We start from the raw sequence: 16423 nt of genomic DNA, 5'->3' as shown, positions 1-16423 counted from the left end.
GGGGTGGAGTGGGGTTGGGTGGGGTGGGGGCTCAAGGTGGGATGTTATTTGTTTAGAATCTTTAGGGTATTTCTGTCAATACAGACAGTACAGTAGAGAGTACTATTTAAACTATGGTCACTCTTTTCTGATACTGTAGATATCTTGCTCTCTTTTGAGAGAGGCTTAAACCCTGCTGATAGTCAAGTCAAGCCAAGTTTACCCAAGGAAGCACATTGCCACGTGTATTTCTGAGGACCTACGGGAGTGCAGTGCCTGATGTGAAGTCGATTGGGTGATGATTGGATAAGCGGTTCTGGAGAACGCTGCAAGCAGCCATACTGTGGTTCTCCAGGAAGTGCTTCTCGGAGGCGAGCAATCGTCCGCTCCAAACGGGCCACATCCCAAACAGGGCACTGCACTAGTAGAATGAATTTGCAAAGTCTAATAATTGAGAATAGTGTGGAATTTTCCCTGTAATTAAATTAAACATCACATAGAGAGATCTCATTTATAGAGATCAAACTACTGTGGAGAGCGAAGTGTTTTTCAGCGTTCCTTGGGGCCACTAGACGAGACGCTCTGGTCTTTTTGTACGGTGCGTTATTACTCGGTGATTCGATCCCACACAGGCCTCGGATGGTGTCGGAAGATGGTCACCTGGTGTTTTCTACCGGGGACAATAAGGAGATTCGCTTCCAGCCCTCTGCCACAGGGAGGGTCAAAGTGGGGACCGAGGACCTCACGCTGCTCCTGGGTCAGGTGAGGTCAGGGTCATAGACACACTAGGGTTGGGCTCAATTCTCTTTCAATTCGATCAGCGCACTTGCTGATTATGGAACTTCATTGTCATTTATTGGTCAATAGGTTGGAACTTGGAATAATACAACCTTTTCAAGTCAAAGGTCTTTTCAATATTTGAATTTGAGAGAAAATCCACTTCCTGAGAGGGAATTGAATCCAACCCTGACACGCACACGGTCGCAGGCACGCATGCACACTCTTTTAAACCTCAATATTAAACTGAGACCACAAACGTTCATAAATGTTGGCAAACATATGTCTTGATGAACGCACCTCAGGGTCGCATCGGAAATTAAGACTGTTCCTTCATGTATATTCATTCCCTAGCCCTTAATCTAACCTTAATTCTAACCATAGCCCTAAGCTTTAATTTCCCTCAGAGGATTAATTACCTTAATGTATTGTCCTCTGGGAAAGACTTGACCTATATTCAAAGAGAGGACTGAGCCAAAATGAGGTCACTTTCCCTAAAAGTCCTCACTTCTTAAGTCCACAACTCAAACTGGCCCCCATAAGTATAGTGTACACACACACACATACAGACACACACGCACACACACACACACACACACACACCTACACACCTACACACCTACACACACACACACACACACACACACACACAGGTAGGCAGGGACTACAGATGAAAACTAGCTCATTAGCAAATTCTGGCACATTTACATTGATGTGGAAACTGAAGATGTTGATTAATGTGCACTGTCCTGGGTAAAAAATTTATAACTTAACATAACACACACACACACACACAACCTTGACATGTTCAGCGCAGTACATATCGTTATATTCTTTAGAGACACTGGTTTACTAATAGCATGTTTAACATAGAATTGGCACTGTGCTGAAAAGAGGGAATATTGATTGCAGTCATAACTGATTCACACCTCACCAGTTATGACTAAGAAGCTATATCTTATGATGCTGAACTCTGAATCGATTTGCTTGTCCAGGATTCATTTTATTCCCTCCGGTTGAATAAAGGAACTAGCAACAACAAGGTCTCATCTTGCGAGGACCTTCAGTGTAAAGCCTGAGCGTGTCATGTGAGAATATGAATGAGTAACAGTTCACTAAGCAGACGCAGCGTTTTGGCCTCGACCAAAGATCAAGACTAAAGTTGTCCTCTGATATTTCCCTTTTACAATTTGTTGAAAAACACACAGCGTTGATGTTGTTTTCCGAGAACACAATGGACAGTTTATACCATATATAAAGTTTACCTCCAAGTTGGGGCGTAAAGATCTACACAAATGTTAAGATGTTTAGACTACAGGCAGGTATCTAGTTTAGACTACAGACAGACAGGTGTATAGTTTAGACTACAGACAGACAGGTGTATAGTTTAGACTACAGACAGACAGGTGTGTAGTTTAGACTACAGGCAGGTATCTAGTTTAGACTACAGACAGACAGGTGTATAGTTTAGACTACAGACAGACAGGTGTATAGTTTAGACTACAGACAGACAGGTGTGTAGTTTAGACTACAGGCAGGTATCTAGTTTAGACTACAGACAGACAGGTGTATAGTTTAGACTACAGACAGACAGGTGTATAGTTTAGACTACAGACAGACAGGTGTATAGTTTAGACTACAGACAGACAGGTGTATAGTTTAGACTACAGACAGACATGTGTCTAGTTTAGACTACAGACAGGTCTCTAGTTTAGACTACAGACAGGTGCCTAGCTTAGACTACAGACAGAAGGGGAGAATCATAAACAGTTTAACATTGTTGCCACACTGTATTGAACGTACATCTTTTACACTCTTAGATTCTGTCTCCACGGTCTGTCTGTCCGTCAGTCCCGTCTCGCTGATTTGTGTGAGTTTGTCTAATTCCAGGTGAAAACCAACAAAGCTGACATTGACACTATAAAGGCCTCTGGAGGAGGAACGTCTCCTGATGTCACCAACAAACTCAACCAGCTGGACACCAGGGTAGGAATGAAGAGATTTGGAATAGCACTACTGTTTTATTCATTTATTTATTTATTTATATTGTTAAATTTTTTTTTGTATTGGTATCACATAACACACACCCTAAATACTTGTGGCCTGTGTTGATAATGCTTTGTGTAAATGTATTTTTCCAGACAACAGCACTGGAGACAAAAATGACAGCGCTTGAAACGGTAAACAATTAAACGGTATTCAGTACCGGTTTGGTACAATGTCTCAGAAAAATATGAAGCTGTATCTTTTATTATCAGTGAGTGTTTATGGAACAAGGTTAACGTATGACGTGTGATATGTTGAAACTGTCATAGAAGTTCTCTTCTCTTCTCTTCTCTTCTCTTCTCTTCTCTTCTCTTCTCTTCTCTTCTCTTCTCTTCTCTTCTCTTCTCTTCTCTTCTCTTCTCTTCTCTTCTCTTCTCTCATCTCATCTCCTCTCTTCTGTCTTCCAGACAGTTCAGAAGAGATCTTGTACAAGTAATCCTTGTACAAATGGAGGTACCTGTCTCAACCTACTGGACTCCTTCCACTGCGTGTGTCCTAGCAGCTGGGGTGTGAGTAACATCACACTAAAGCCACTCCCATTTATATTCTAGTCATCTATCAGATGCTTTTATCCTGACTGAATTCAAGAGTAGAATGAGACCAATTGTTTTCCAACTTAGCATGCAGATGAAATGTGCTACACTGTACAACAGTGCCTAGTAAATACTCCAAATACTGTACATGCAGCCTACCTATTAATACATTCTTTCTGAGTATTGTGTGTCTGTGTCTATGTGTGTTACCAGGGTTCTAACTGTGCCGTGGATGTAAATGAGTGTCAGATCTATGCGGGGAGTGCTCTGGGCTGCCAGAACGGAGCTACATGTGTCAACACGCCTGGCTACTTCACGTAAGGCTTGGTGACTATATTATACATTATTCACTTAGGAAAAGTGGAACGATTACCACCCACTGACCAATTCACATGTGTTATTTGTGTGAGTCAGGGTTTGATTGATTGAAAACTTTATTAACAGATTGCAGAATGGGTACAGTACAGTACAGCTCAATACATACAATTGTTAAGGGGATGCAGACCAGAGAAAGACTTTCGTCTTGTTTACATCAGGGCCCCCCATTTTCAATTCATCATACAGGGCACTTCAATAGTTGTGAACATGCACCGCTCTCTCCTAAGTGCTAGGAATCAGAGAGAGCCCTTTGAATCTGGAGCTCCATAGACAATGAATTTTTTAGCCCAAAGATGTTTGTGTGAGCTCTTATTAGTTATCAGTACTAGAATGTAAACCTTGTTTGGGTGTGAGGACTCAACTTTCTCTTTTGTTTACAGTATAATAATAATAATAATAATACTAATAATAATAATAATAATAATAATAATAATAATAATAATAATAATAATAATAATAATAATAATAATAATAATAATAATAATAATAATAATAATAATAATAATAATAATAATAATTATTATTATTATTATTATTATTATTATAAGTATAATAATAACTTGGTTTTGTATAGCGACTTTCATAAACCCAAGGCCGCTTTACATAGGGCAAAAAACAACAATAACAAACATGGTAGACAGACACACAACATTTAGGGGTCAAAGGCCATGTTGAAGAGGTGAGTTTTGAGGAGTTTTGCCATGCTGAAAGCTCTGTCCCCAAAGGTCTGCAGTCTGGTTCGGGGAATGGAGAGCCAGGTTTCTCCTTTTCTGATTTTTAGCTTTAGGAAAGAGTGGTGCATGTTCACAAATACTGACTGAACTGTCCACAGGAAGAACATGTGGGTGACATTCCCCTTTAATATATTAATAACAATGAAATAAAACAAATATCATAATTAGATATATATATATCCTTTATTTTGTGTTTAGTCTTTTAACACAAGTTCAGTCTGTACTTCTTTTAAGAAAATATCTTACGAAAGTAATACCTCTGTGAAATGGTTATTAGCACAAATGATAACTCATTATTCCACATAATAATAATAATAACCAAACTTAATGACAGATATAAGTGCTGAAGTGGAGCGACACGTTCTTTCTGGACAAAGTAGAGTTGGTGAAACTCCCATCTCAGACGATATTATCTATTATTATATTACTGTCTGGTCTTCCTTCCCAGTATCTTATAAATTATTGATTATGTTCTAATGAGCAATATCCTGGCTGTCTCTTCTATCTATTGATTTTCAAATCATTCTACGCTATTGTCTCTTACACCGCTCTATATCTTTATTCTTTTTTATACATGTATATTGATTTCATGTCGCTTTTCTGTACTCTGAGTTTTATGCTAAACTCTCTCTCTCTCTCATTCCACCCACTTAGGATATTTATATGAAATATTGAATTCGTGGTCCTCCACTTGCCACAGCCTAATGGAGCTGTATGGTGTGTTACTGTATCTCTCTCTCTCTCTCTCCCTCCCTCCCTCTCTCTCTCTCTCTCTCTCAGTTGCACCTGTTCTCCTGAGTGGTCCGGGGCTCTCTGCACTGTGCGCTATGATGACTGCAGGACCGGGGGTCAGGACCTGTGTGTGCACGGCATGTGTATCGACGCCGACCGTATCACCGCTGGACAGGTGCGCTTACCTACAGTATCCGTTCACTGTTCCCAACACTGTAGAACACCACTTAATAATAAATCCCTGCTCGAAACTTTAAAAAAATATATATATAATAATTCACATACATGTCCCCTTTAGAAGATTTCAAGGTGTTATAGATTTGTATGTGTAATTTTCTGAGTAATAAAAAAAAAGCATATATTCACAGAGCTTTTAGAAATGTGCGGAATAAAACTATTGCTTTCCCCCCAAAATTCCCCCCAAATGTCAAAATCATTAAATAAATGTTTGCTGTCCCAAAAATGTTTTTTGTTTACAGTACATGTATCCCATCCCTACTTCCTATTTCCCCATGGTGGCCATTTTGCTCTTATGTCATGCTCAGGATGGGATTCCTTTCCACCCCCACTGTGTGAATATGGTTAATGCAATGCACATATTGTTGATTATTAAACCTATACAATGTAGTACCGATGAATGCACTTGATTAATTTACATCCTAACTTTCACCCAAATAGACATTGTTTTCTATTGTTGTCACTCCACAAGCTGAATGAATTTCTTTCCTCGTAAAAACCTTTGCCAAGTCCATTTTCAAGTCTTTTATTTCCCACTCGCATAGTTTATTGTTTTTTAGTTTAGTTTAGTTTTTTAGTTTACCCTTTAGCTCTGTGTAGTTGTCACAACCTCCTCCTTTGATTGACACGTGAGGGTTAGGAGGTAGTTATTATACCAGTGATTAATAGTTGTTTTACCAGTTTGTCTGGGAATTCAAACTTCAGGTCACAATCCCGCTTCTCCGACCTTTGGGCTACCGCCATCCCTAATGAGAATGTGATGGAGCTTAAAGGAACATTATGGGAAATGCTGCTTACCATCTTCTCCAGAGTCAGACAAGAAGATAGATCCAATTTCATATCTGTGCGTTCAGTAGAAGGCTATCCGACTGCAAGCTAGCCTAGTTTAGCACAAATGAATAGAAGCTGATACGGACTGCTAGCCTAGCTTAATACTTCGGGGGAGGTGTTCTTGGCCAACAGCTAGGCTAGCTAGTCCTTATTCACTTCCATTCATTTGTGCTAAGCTAGGCTAGTTCGAAACCGGATAGCTTTCTACGGAACGCACAGAGGGGATAGAAAAGGAAAGTGAAATAGTCTGGTTATAGGGCCAGGCTGAACTAGCCACCACATACAGTAGAATGACTTGCCACTGGCCAGGGGCTACTACACTGTCCATCTCTCTAGGCCTACCTGTATATTTAGGGTGCTCAGCAGTGTCCTTCTAAAGCCCTTCTCCAGTCCCTAAATAGTGCTGTAAATGTCGATACCCGTGCTTTTTAAAAACGGCACATAGCGGCCCAAGTATCTTCGCTTCGTAACGACCATCTAGACAAGGAAGGTTACCGGTATCTCTCTGAACTAATCTCTCTCCCCCTGCTTCTGGTAATAAACTCTCAGTGATGGATGTTCAGTCACAAAGGAGTAATTTTACCGGGCTAAATTAATGCAGGCTCGTAAAAAGCTGGTAAGGACACTAAGTACCGTTGTCCTGATGGCGTGGGTGGGGAGTGGAAAGTTGTGTTTTAATTATAGAATAGCACGGAAGAGCGGGATAATTCAATTTCAGACACACCGTCAATATTGAATTGGATGCACTGGTGTCATTTCAGAATTAGCCCGCGTTGATCTAGTTAAGCGCGGTGCACACTGTGAGACGACCCAGCGCTGCTGCTGTCTGGCACTCTGTGTTCTCCACACCGGCTGACCTCGCTCAATCTTACACAAAGTGATATTCAGAGTACACTAAGAGTACACAATATTAAGAATAGGGATGTCCCGATGGGATCGGACAGATCGGAATTGGAGCTGCTCCCAGCACATTTTAATTGATTGGTATTGATCGTATCGGGTATATTAAGCCCAATTAGATCCTTTTTTTGTTAAATGAAAACAATTAATGGAAAGCTGTGATGTAGGCTATTCTTATATCTAATATCGGCAGATACTCAATATTACATTTGTTTAATCTTTAAATATTAAATCGGGATCAGGGGCAGAAAAACATCCCTAATTACGTACAATTAATACAACTTGGATGAAACGGGGACTTGGATTAAAAGGGGGAGTGTAATTCAATATTAGGAAGTTGTTCCTCATGTTTTGTCCCCTGTCTCGTTCCACCTCCAGCCCAAGTATCAGTGTATCTGTGACAGTGGGTGGGACTCCCCGCCTGGGAACCCGTCCTGCGTGGCGGACCTGGACGAGTGCAACCTCCCCAGCAAGCCGTGCTCCACCAACCCTCTTGTGGCCTGCTACAACACCCAGGGCTCCTTCTACTGTGGGGCCTGTCCTGCAGGTAACGTGCCCTGCTACAACACCCAGGGCTCCTTCTACTGTGGGGCCTGTCCTGCAGGTAACATGCCCTGCTACAACACCCAGCCAGGGCTCCTTCTACTGTGGGGCCTGTCCTGCAGGTAACGTGCCCTGCTACAACACCCAGGGCTCCTTCTACTGTGGGGCCTGTCCTGCAGGTAACGTGCCCTGCTACAACACCCAGGGCTCCTTCTACTGTGGGGCCTGTCCTGCAGGTAACGTGCCCTGCTACAACACCCAGGGCTCCTTCTACTGTGGGGCCTGTCCTGCAGGTAAGGTGACCTGCTACAACACCCAGGGCTCCTTCTACTGTGGGGCCTGTCCTGCAGGTAACGTGCCCTGCTACAACACCCAGGGCTCCTTCTACTGTGGGGCCTGTCCTGCAGGTAAGGTGACCTGCTACAACACCCAGGGCTCCTTCTACTGTGGGGCCTGTCCTGCAGGTAACGTGCCCTGCTACAACACCCAGGGCTCCTTCTACTGTGGGGCCTGTCCTGCAGGTAACGTGCCCTGCTACAACACCCAGGGCTCCTTCTACTGTGGGGCCTGTCCTGCAGGTAAGGTGACCTGCTACAACACCCAGGGCTCCTTCTACTGTGGGGCCTGTCCTGCAGGTAACGTGCCCTGCTACAACACCCAGGGCTCCTTCTACTGTGGGGCCTGTCCTGCAGGTAACGTGCCCTGCTACAACACCCAGGGCTCCTTCTACTGTGGGGCCTGTCCTGCAGGTAACGTGCCCTGCTACAACACCCAGGGCTCCTTCTACTGTGGGGCCTGTCCTGCAGGTAACGTGCCCTGCTACAACACCCAGGGCTCCTTCTACTGTGGGGCCTGTCCTGCAGGTAACGTCAGCCTCACGAGGGCCGCGGCTGTCGGATGTCATGTTCACGTGGAATGAGACACGCAACTGTTAAGATTTTTTTTTTATGTATCAAAGTAGGCTATAGTTTGTATGACAAAACTTTGACTTCTTTATGACAGTTCAGGGGTCATTGTGTGTGTGTGTGTGTGTGTGTGTGTGTGTGTGTGTGTGTGTGTGTGTGTGTGTGTGTGTGTGTGTGTGTGTGTGTGTGTGTGTGTGTGTGTGTGTGTGTGTGTGTGTGTGTGTGTGTGTGTGTGTGTGTGTGTGTGTGTGTGACTGTGTGTGTGTGTGTGTGTGTGTGTGACTGTGTGTGTGTGACTGTGTGTGTGTGTGTGCGCGTTTGCGTGTGCTTGTCTCACTCCTTCTCAAATCTCCATATATCCACTAATGGTCAATGATATGTCTAAATGTCTGATATTATTATTATAATAATAAAACATATATATATATACTGTATATATCATGTATGTGTCTTTGTGCCCCCCCCCCCCCCCCCCCTCAGGTTGGCAAGGCAACGGCTACAGCTGTCGGGACGTGGACGAGTGTGCGACTAACAACGGCGGCTGCTCCATGACTCCTGTGGTGCAGTGCCTCAACACCATGGGCTCCTTCCACTGTGGGCCCTGTCCGCCAGGTACGGAGCAGGAAGGAAGAAAACAAACAGACCACAATGTCCTCACGGCTAGTCAGAATTGCATAAATCAGGGTCTGTGGCAGGTCAGGTAGCAGGTAGCAGGTCAGGGTCAGGTAGCAGGTCAGGGTCAGGTAGGTCAGGTAGCAGGTCAGGTAGGTCAGGTAGCAGGTCAGGGTCAGGTAGCAGGTCATGTAGCAGGTCAGGGTCAGGTAGCAGGTCAGGGTCAGGTAGCAGGTCAGGTAGCAGGTCAGGGTCAGGTAGCAGGTCAGGTAGCAGGTCAGGGTCAGGTAGCAGGTCAGGTAGCAGGTCAGGGTCAGGTAGCAGGTCAGGTAGCAGGTCAGGTAGCAGGTCAGGTAGCAGGTCAGGGTCAGGTAGCAGGTCAGGTAGCAGGTCAGGGTCAGGTAGCAGGTCAGGGTCAGGTAGCAGGTCAGGTAGCAGGTCAGGGTCAGGTAGCAGGTCAGGGTCAGGTAGCAGGTCAGGTAGCAGGTCAGGGTCAGGTAGCAGGTCAGGGTCAGGTAGCAGGTCAGGTAGCAGGTCAGGGTCAGGTAGCAGGTCAGGGTCAGGTAGCAGGTCAGGGTCAGGTAGCAGGTCAGGTAGCAGGTCAGGTAGCAGGTCAGGGTCAGGTAGCAGGTCAGGGTCAGGTAGCAGGTCAGGGTCAGGTAGCAGGTCAGGTAGCAGGTCAGGTAGCAGGTCAGGGTCAGGTAGCAGGTCAGGTAGCAGGTCAGGTAGCAGGTCAGGGTCAGGTAGCAGGTCAGGTAGCAGGTCAGGTAGCAGGTCAGGTAGCAGGTCAGGTAGCAGGTCAGGGTCAGGTAGCAGGTCAGGTAGCAGGTCAGGTAGCAGGTCAGGTAGCAGGTCAGGTAGCAGGTCAGGGTCAGGTAGCAGGTCATTTTGATTATTAATTTGTTGATTATTATAATTTTATTATTTATTCATACTTTATGGCATTAGAAGTTGTTTACATTACATACCGTAGTTGTGTACTTCTGGGTGATGATATTCACACTAAATTATTTTGATTCGGTATGATTACCTGTTCCTGTAATGTTACCTGTTCAAACATTTTCCAAAGCGTATACTGTTCTTCATCTGAAGCCTTCATTTGTTGAGGGCTGACAGAACTGGCTTGAGGTGATATTATTACCAACCGATCAAGATATCCATCCCTTCATCCAAATGAACAAATTGATTAATTCATCCCTTCATTCATTGATTGACTGTCTGACACGTTGCATGTCTCCAGGTTACGAGGGAGATGGACGTTCCTGTACTCAGGCCAACATCTGTGCCACCAACAATGGAGGCTGCTACCCCACGGCTACCTGCTCCTCCAACCCAGGTACACACCGCTGCTCCTCTAACCCAGGGATACTCAGATATTACATTCACCACGTCCGCCATCACTGCCGGAGTGCCCATGAGCACTGGGCAACCCAGGACTCTGACCTCTCTGATGAAATGATAAGATAAGATATTCCTTTATTGATCCCCTTGGGGGAAATTCAGGCATCATAGCATGGGGGAGGGGGGGGGGGGTACAGGTAGTAAAAACAAGCAGTGTAAACAATATAACAAGTCAATATAATTAACTAACTAACTCACTGAAATATACAGTATTCACATAAGTATGCATAATGTAGTGTTATTGTCCTTTTTAGGTTCCTAGTAGTTGTAGTGGATGTAGTGGTAACTTAATGCAGAGTGGATGGGGGGTTCTCTCTGTGTGTGTGTGTGTGTGTGTATCAAGGAGAGACATGCATACAACGATCTTCCCACATTGTAAAATGACCTATAAAGTGAAGCAATCATTATCTACACACACTCACACACACACACACACACACACACCGTTTTATGACTGCGTCTCATGACCGGTGTGTGGATGAGGCCGGGGTCAAGTTTTACTGCCTCCAGAGGCTACTGTCTCACACCATCTCCTCTGCAACCGGTTCCATCCGCTTTGAACCGGGCCTACTGCATGATGATGATGATGATGATGATGATGATGATTAGGGATGCTCGATATTGGCTTTTTTACCGATACCAATATACCGATATTGTCCAACTCTTAATCCCCCCCCCCCCCCCCCCCAAAAAACTTAATAATTTCAGGTAATTAACATTACATATCTCTTGTCGTGTAATTAACACAACATTATGCATACTTTGACAATAAATAAAATAATAATTTGTTCTTACTTGCTTGCCTGGGTAAATAAAGGTTAAATAAATGTAAAAAAATAATAATAATAATTTAAATTTTTTTAAAACCGATACCTATATTTTCCGATATCACTTTTTTATGCCAATATCGGACGATAATATCGGACATCCCTAGCACATCACATGACATATCACCGATCGACATGTCGCATGAACACCTCGTATCACCAAAAAAGTCCATTTACAGTAAGAATATGAATTTGAATCAGAAAACACTATTCGCCTAATATAATGACTGTAGAGGAATTTGACAGTGGTGACATTGACGGGGAGGCCAGTTCCACAGTACGGAACATGTAATGCCGTTGTATTATTGCCCACTGAGTTGGTGTGTATCTGTGTCCGGTCCAGGCTCTACCCTACCTGTGTGCACCTGCCCGCCAGGCTTCGTAGGTAATGGGTACGGCCCGACCGGGTGCACCCAGAGCAGCAACGTGTGCCAGACCAACAACCCCTGCGTCCACGGACAGTGTGTGGTGAGTCTGGTCTGTGTGTGTGGGGGGGGGGGGTTAGGATGGTACAATTATATATTATATACAATTAATTGTACCTATAGATAATTTTTTTATGTAGAGTAATCATTAAAAAAAAATTTAAGCTTTTTCCTTTGATGCTTCCAACACCTGGAATGCTCTCCAACTGTGCCTTTAAAAGTATGATCTCTGACCACTGTGTATCAACTTGTAACTGTCTTAACAGATTTGTATTGTTTATTCTTATTTATTGTGTCTTTATGTATGAATCTGCTTATGTCGTCACTGTAAATGAGGGTGACCTCGGTGTCTCACAGGTTGAAATAACGGTTTGAAATGAAGTCGTTAATCGCTACACCTTTTTTCGGAAACTGACGGCCAAATTTTTTTAGTACCATTTTTTTTTTTTTTTACCATTTTTTTAAAGTACCGGTGCCCCTTTTCTTCCCCCTTGTGCTCATAATTCCCCGCACCCAGCCCACAACCACCGGTTACATCTGCACCTGTAACGCCGGCTGGCAGGGAACCCACTGCGACCAGGACATCGACGAGTGCGCCAGCCTCCCCTGTCAGAACGGAGGCACCTGCACCAGCGGCCTCAACAGCTTCACCTGCGTCTGCACCAGCCAGTGGACCGGCACGCTCTGCCAGACCGCACAGCAAGGTACCGGGACGGGGGGTTGGTGTGTGTGTGTGGGGGGGGGAGCAGCTTGTGAAGACTCGCCTGCTCTCTCAGTACATACTGTAGTGTTCTTACTCAAACGCTTCAAAGTCATAAACAATGACAAATTTGCCTTAAACGTCATTCTAATAGCAGTAGACATAACACCAGTGAAACTGAAAGAAATAAATGAGAGCTATGGAAGAGAACAAGATGAGAATCCTTGATATCCTTGAACCTGTGTGTGTTTTCAGTGTGTGGCGGCTACCTCAGCGGTCCTGCTGGGACCTTCAGCCACCCGAACACTCCAGGTAGCGAAGACTATGACCACGGGATAGACTGTGCCTGGGTGATCCGCGTCGAAGCCAACAAGGTCAGTCAATGTCTGTCTGTCTGTCCCACTGGTGATCTATCATCCCGAGCAGAGCTAGGAAGCATTTTATCCATCTCTGAAACGATAACACAGTACTGAAGAGGAAATAAAACATTCTGACCTTCTCGGAGACGGACAGTTTGTAGATGAGTGATGTTTTCAAATCGTCTAAAAGCTTGGAAGGAGTGGTTTGTACATTCGTCGTTAAAGACATCAGAGGTTGTGTACTAAGAATACCCTTCGACTATCGACTATGAATAGGCTACAATTAGGCAAATTCGAAAGACATTTGAATATGAATGATACTATTTAAATATTATTACCACATCACAAGTTCATTGTGTGTTGTATTTGCTATTATGGGTAGTACCAGTAGGAACCAATCATTGGGCATTGGGCTATGCTTTTTAACACCCATATTATGACACATTTCCCCCAAATCACGAAAAAAAGGGACCAAGAACCAGTAATGCGTTCTCAGTTCTCAATTTACATTTGGTAGCCGTGCCGGACTCAGGCTATTTGAAGGGCAGGGGCGAAAAAGAAAAAAGGGCACCTACTGCACAACATCAGCGAGCAAAAAGCTATGATGTGTCATGTGTGGGGAAATAGTCCTCATCCTTGATTAAGATTAACATTAGATTAACATGTAGTCTAGGCAATCCAGATTAAAAGTATAACCACACCTCTATGATAAAAACACACAGGGAACAATACACATTTAAAATGTTTATTTCACAAACACCTCCAAAGAAAATATGTTGGTTATTTATGTGATTATATAATTTTAAGACCCAACAAAAATCATCTCTCATTTTTGCCACTCAAAAGTGCACTTAAGCGTATCGTTTGGGGGGGGGGGGGGCACATTGTGGGGGCACATTGTCAAGTCCGCCAGTCCTCCAGTCCGCCAGTGTTTGGTAGTTGAATTCATATATATATTTTTTTCAAATTCAAATGAAGTTCTGACAGCCCTATTGTGTACATACAGATGATGAGGTATCACATTCACACACCAAATTGGCTGTACAAACCACAAGCACTACATTTCTAATTACACTGCGTGATGATGTAACAGAGTAGCAGAATCAGCACTGTGTGTGTGTGTGTGTGTGTGTGTGTGTGTGTGTGTGTGTGTGTGTGTGTGTGTGTGTGTGTGTGTGTGTGTGTGTGTGTGTGTGTGTGTGTGTGTGCGCGTGTGTGCGTGTTTGTTCCCCACAGATCATACGCATCACCTTCTCCCACTTTGAGCTGGAGAGCAGCACCAACTGCAACTACGACTTCCTGCAGATCCACGACGGAGACAGTGCCTCGGCCCACAAGCTGGGCAAGTACTGCGGCACCAACAACCCCAACGAGCTGCTCAGCTCCCACAACACCATGTACTTCTGGTTCCACTCCGACCCCTCCATCAGCGCCGGGGGCTTCACCGTCGTCTGGCAGGCCCGGGACCCCGGTAGGTGGTGTGTGTGTGTGTGTGTGTGTGTGTGTGTGTGTGTGTGTGTGTGTGTGTGTGTGTGTGTGTGTGTGTGTGTGTGTGTGTGTGTGTGTGTGTGTGTGTGTGTGTGTGTGTGTGTGTGTGTGTGTGTGTGTGTGTGTGTGTGTGTGTGTGTGTGTGTGTGTGTGTGTGTGTGTGTGTGTGTGTGTGTGTGTGTGTGTGTGTGTGTGTGTGTGTGTGTGTGAGTGAATTGGATCCTTCAATTAAGTAGTCCTCCCAGCTAACTTTCAACTCAATTTATTATTTAAATTGTATTTTAGCTGAAATGAAAAATGCCTTTTTAACTGTTTTAGATCACTTCCCCATATCGGGTCATATTGTGCACCTATTCTCTATCAATTTCTTTGTATTCTTATATCAAAATCCAATCATGTTTTTTTCCTGTAAAATAAAATAATACGAATAAGTGATCAAATAAAATCCCCCCCAAAGTTCCGTCCCGCCTGCCTATCCCGTTTCACTTGGAAATACATCACCAGACGGAAGCTAGATACTCTCGACGTTAAATGTAACAAATGTATAAAATTGGTCCATGCATCAAACATGACTTACGGTATAATACTATTTTCTCTTATACTGTATGAGTAATCAGACTAAGGTGTACAACATAAATCTGCTAATTTCTCATCACACTCTGATTGTAATTTGAGACACTAAAACCATCACACCTCCTCACCAGTCAGTAATTCCGGGGCAAAGCTATGCTACCTTCGTCCCTCCCCTCTCTCCAATGACTTCACCGTGGTTAACACCAAAGATAAGCTAGCATGATATTTGGAACTATCACTGACATGTATTTAGTATCTGGATCTAAAGGACTAAAGTATCTAAAGGACTCCACGGTGTGTTCCTGGCTTCTATGGTACCCGAAGAAAGGCCTGCGCTCCAGGCTGCCGTCCCCCTGCTGTCTTACAATGCATCCTGCTGTCTCTCACCACTTCCTTCCCCTTTCTCTGAAGTGTGCGGAGACCAACTGACCGCTCCATACGGCAGCATCAACTCCCCCGGTTACCCCGGCAACTACCCACCCAGCCGCGACTGCTATTGGACGGTGGATGTGGCGCCCGGCCTGCTCATCACCTTCGCCTTCAGCACGCTCAGCCTGGAACACCACCCTGACTGCACCTTTGACTTCCTAGAGGTGGGATATATCATGTGTAGGCCACAGTACTTTTAATGGTGAAGGACACTTGTACATGCCCACATGGACTATTATTATACTGTAGAAAACATATAGGTTCTGCCTCCAGAATGTTTTAGATGTTTTATGTGTAGTTTTTGCCTTCAGAGACATCATTTCCTTACTCATCTCATCTGTTTTTTCTATATTGGTATATTCTATGTTAGATTACTGATTGTCCAGCCATACAATAGCCTATATGGCAGATTCTCAACATGTGTTGTATCATATATGTGGATTTATTGCCATATGTTTGACTTTTTTACTATTTGGTAGACCAACTGGAATTCTGGCTAGTGTGGTGCAACATTTGTTCTGAAACCTTTTTCAAAATGTGTCCCTTTTTCTATACAAACTTTATGAACTGTCAGATCAAGACTGATGTGTACATTTAAAAAAAAACGGTAACATGAATTAATCTGTCATCACTTGTCAGATCCGTGACGGCCTTCTGCCTGACGACCCGGTTCTGGGGAAGTACTGCAGCACGTCGTCTCCGCCCCCGCTCCGCACCACGGGCCCTGCCGCCTGGGTCCACTTCCACTCCGACTTCATCGTGACAGACATCGGCTTCCACATCTCCTACATCACCTCGCCATGTACGACCTCATCACATATAGTACCAGTCTGGCTGTTCACTAGCTTTAAAGGAACATGCCAACATTTTGGGAAATTAGCTTATCGTCTTCTCCAGAGAGAGACAAGAAGATAGATACCAGTTTATTCTCTGTGCGTTCAGTAGAAAGCTATATGGCTGCACGTTAGCCTAGCTTAGCACAATGAATGGAAGCAGACAGTGCCGGTTAGCCTT

This window comes from Notolepis coatsorum (assembly GCF_963971535.1).
Source record: "Notolepis coatsorum genome assembly, chromosome: 12".
NCBI lineage: Eukaryota > Metazoa > Chordata > Actinopteri > Aulopiformes > Paralepididae > Notolepis > Notolepis coatsorum.
This window is presented reverse-complemented; position numbering follows the sequence as displayed.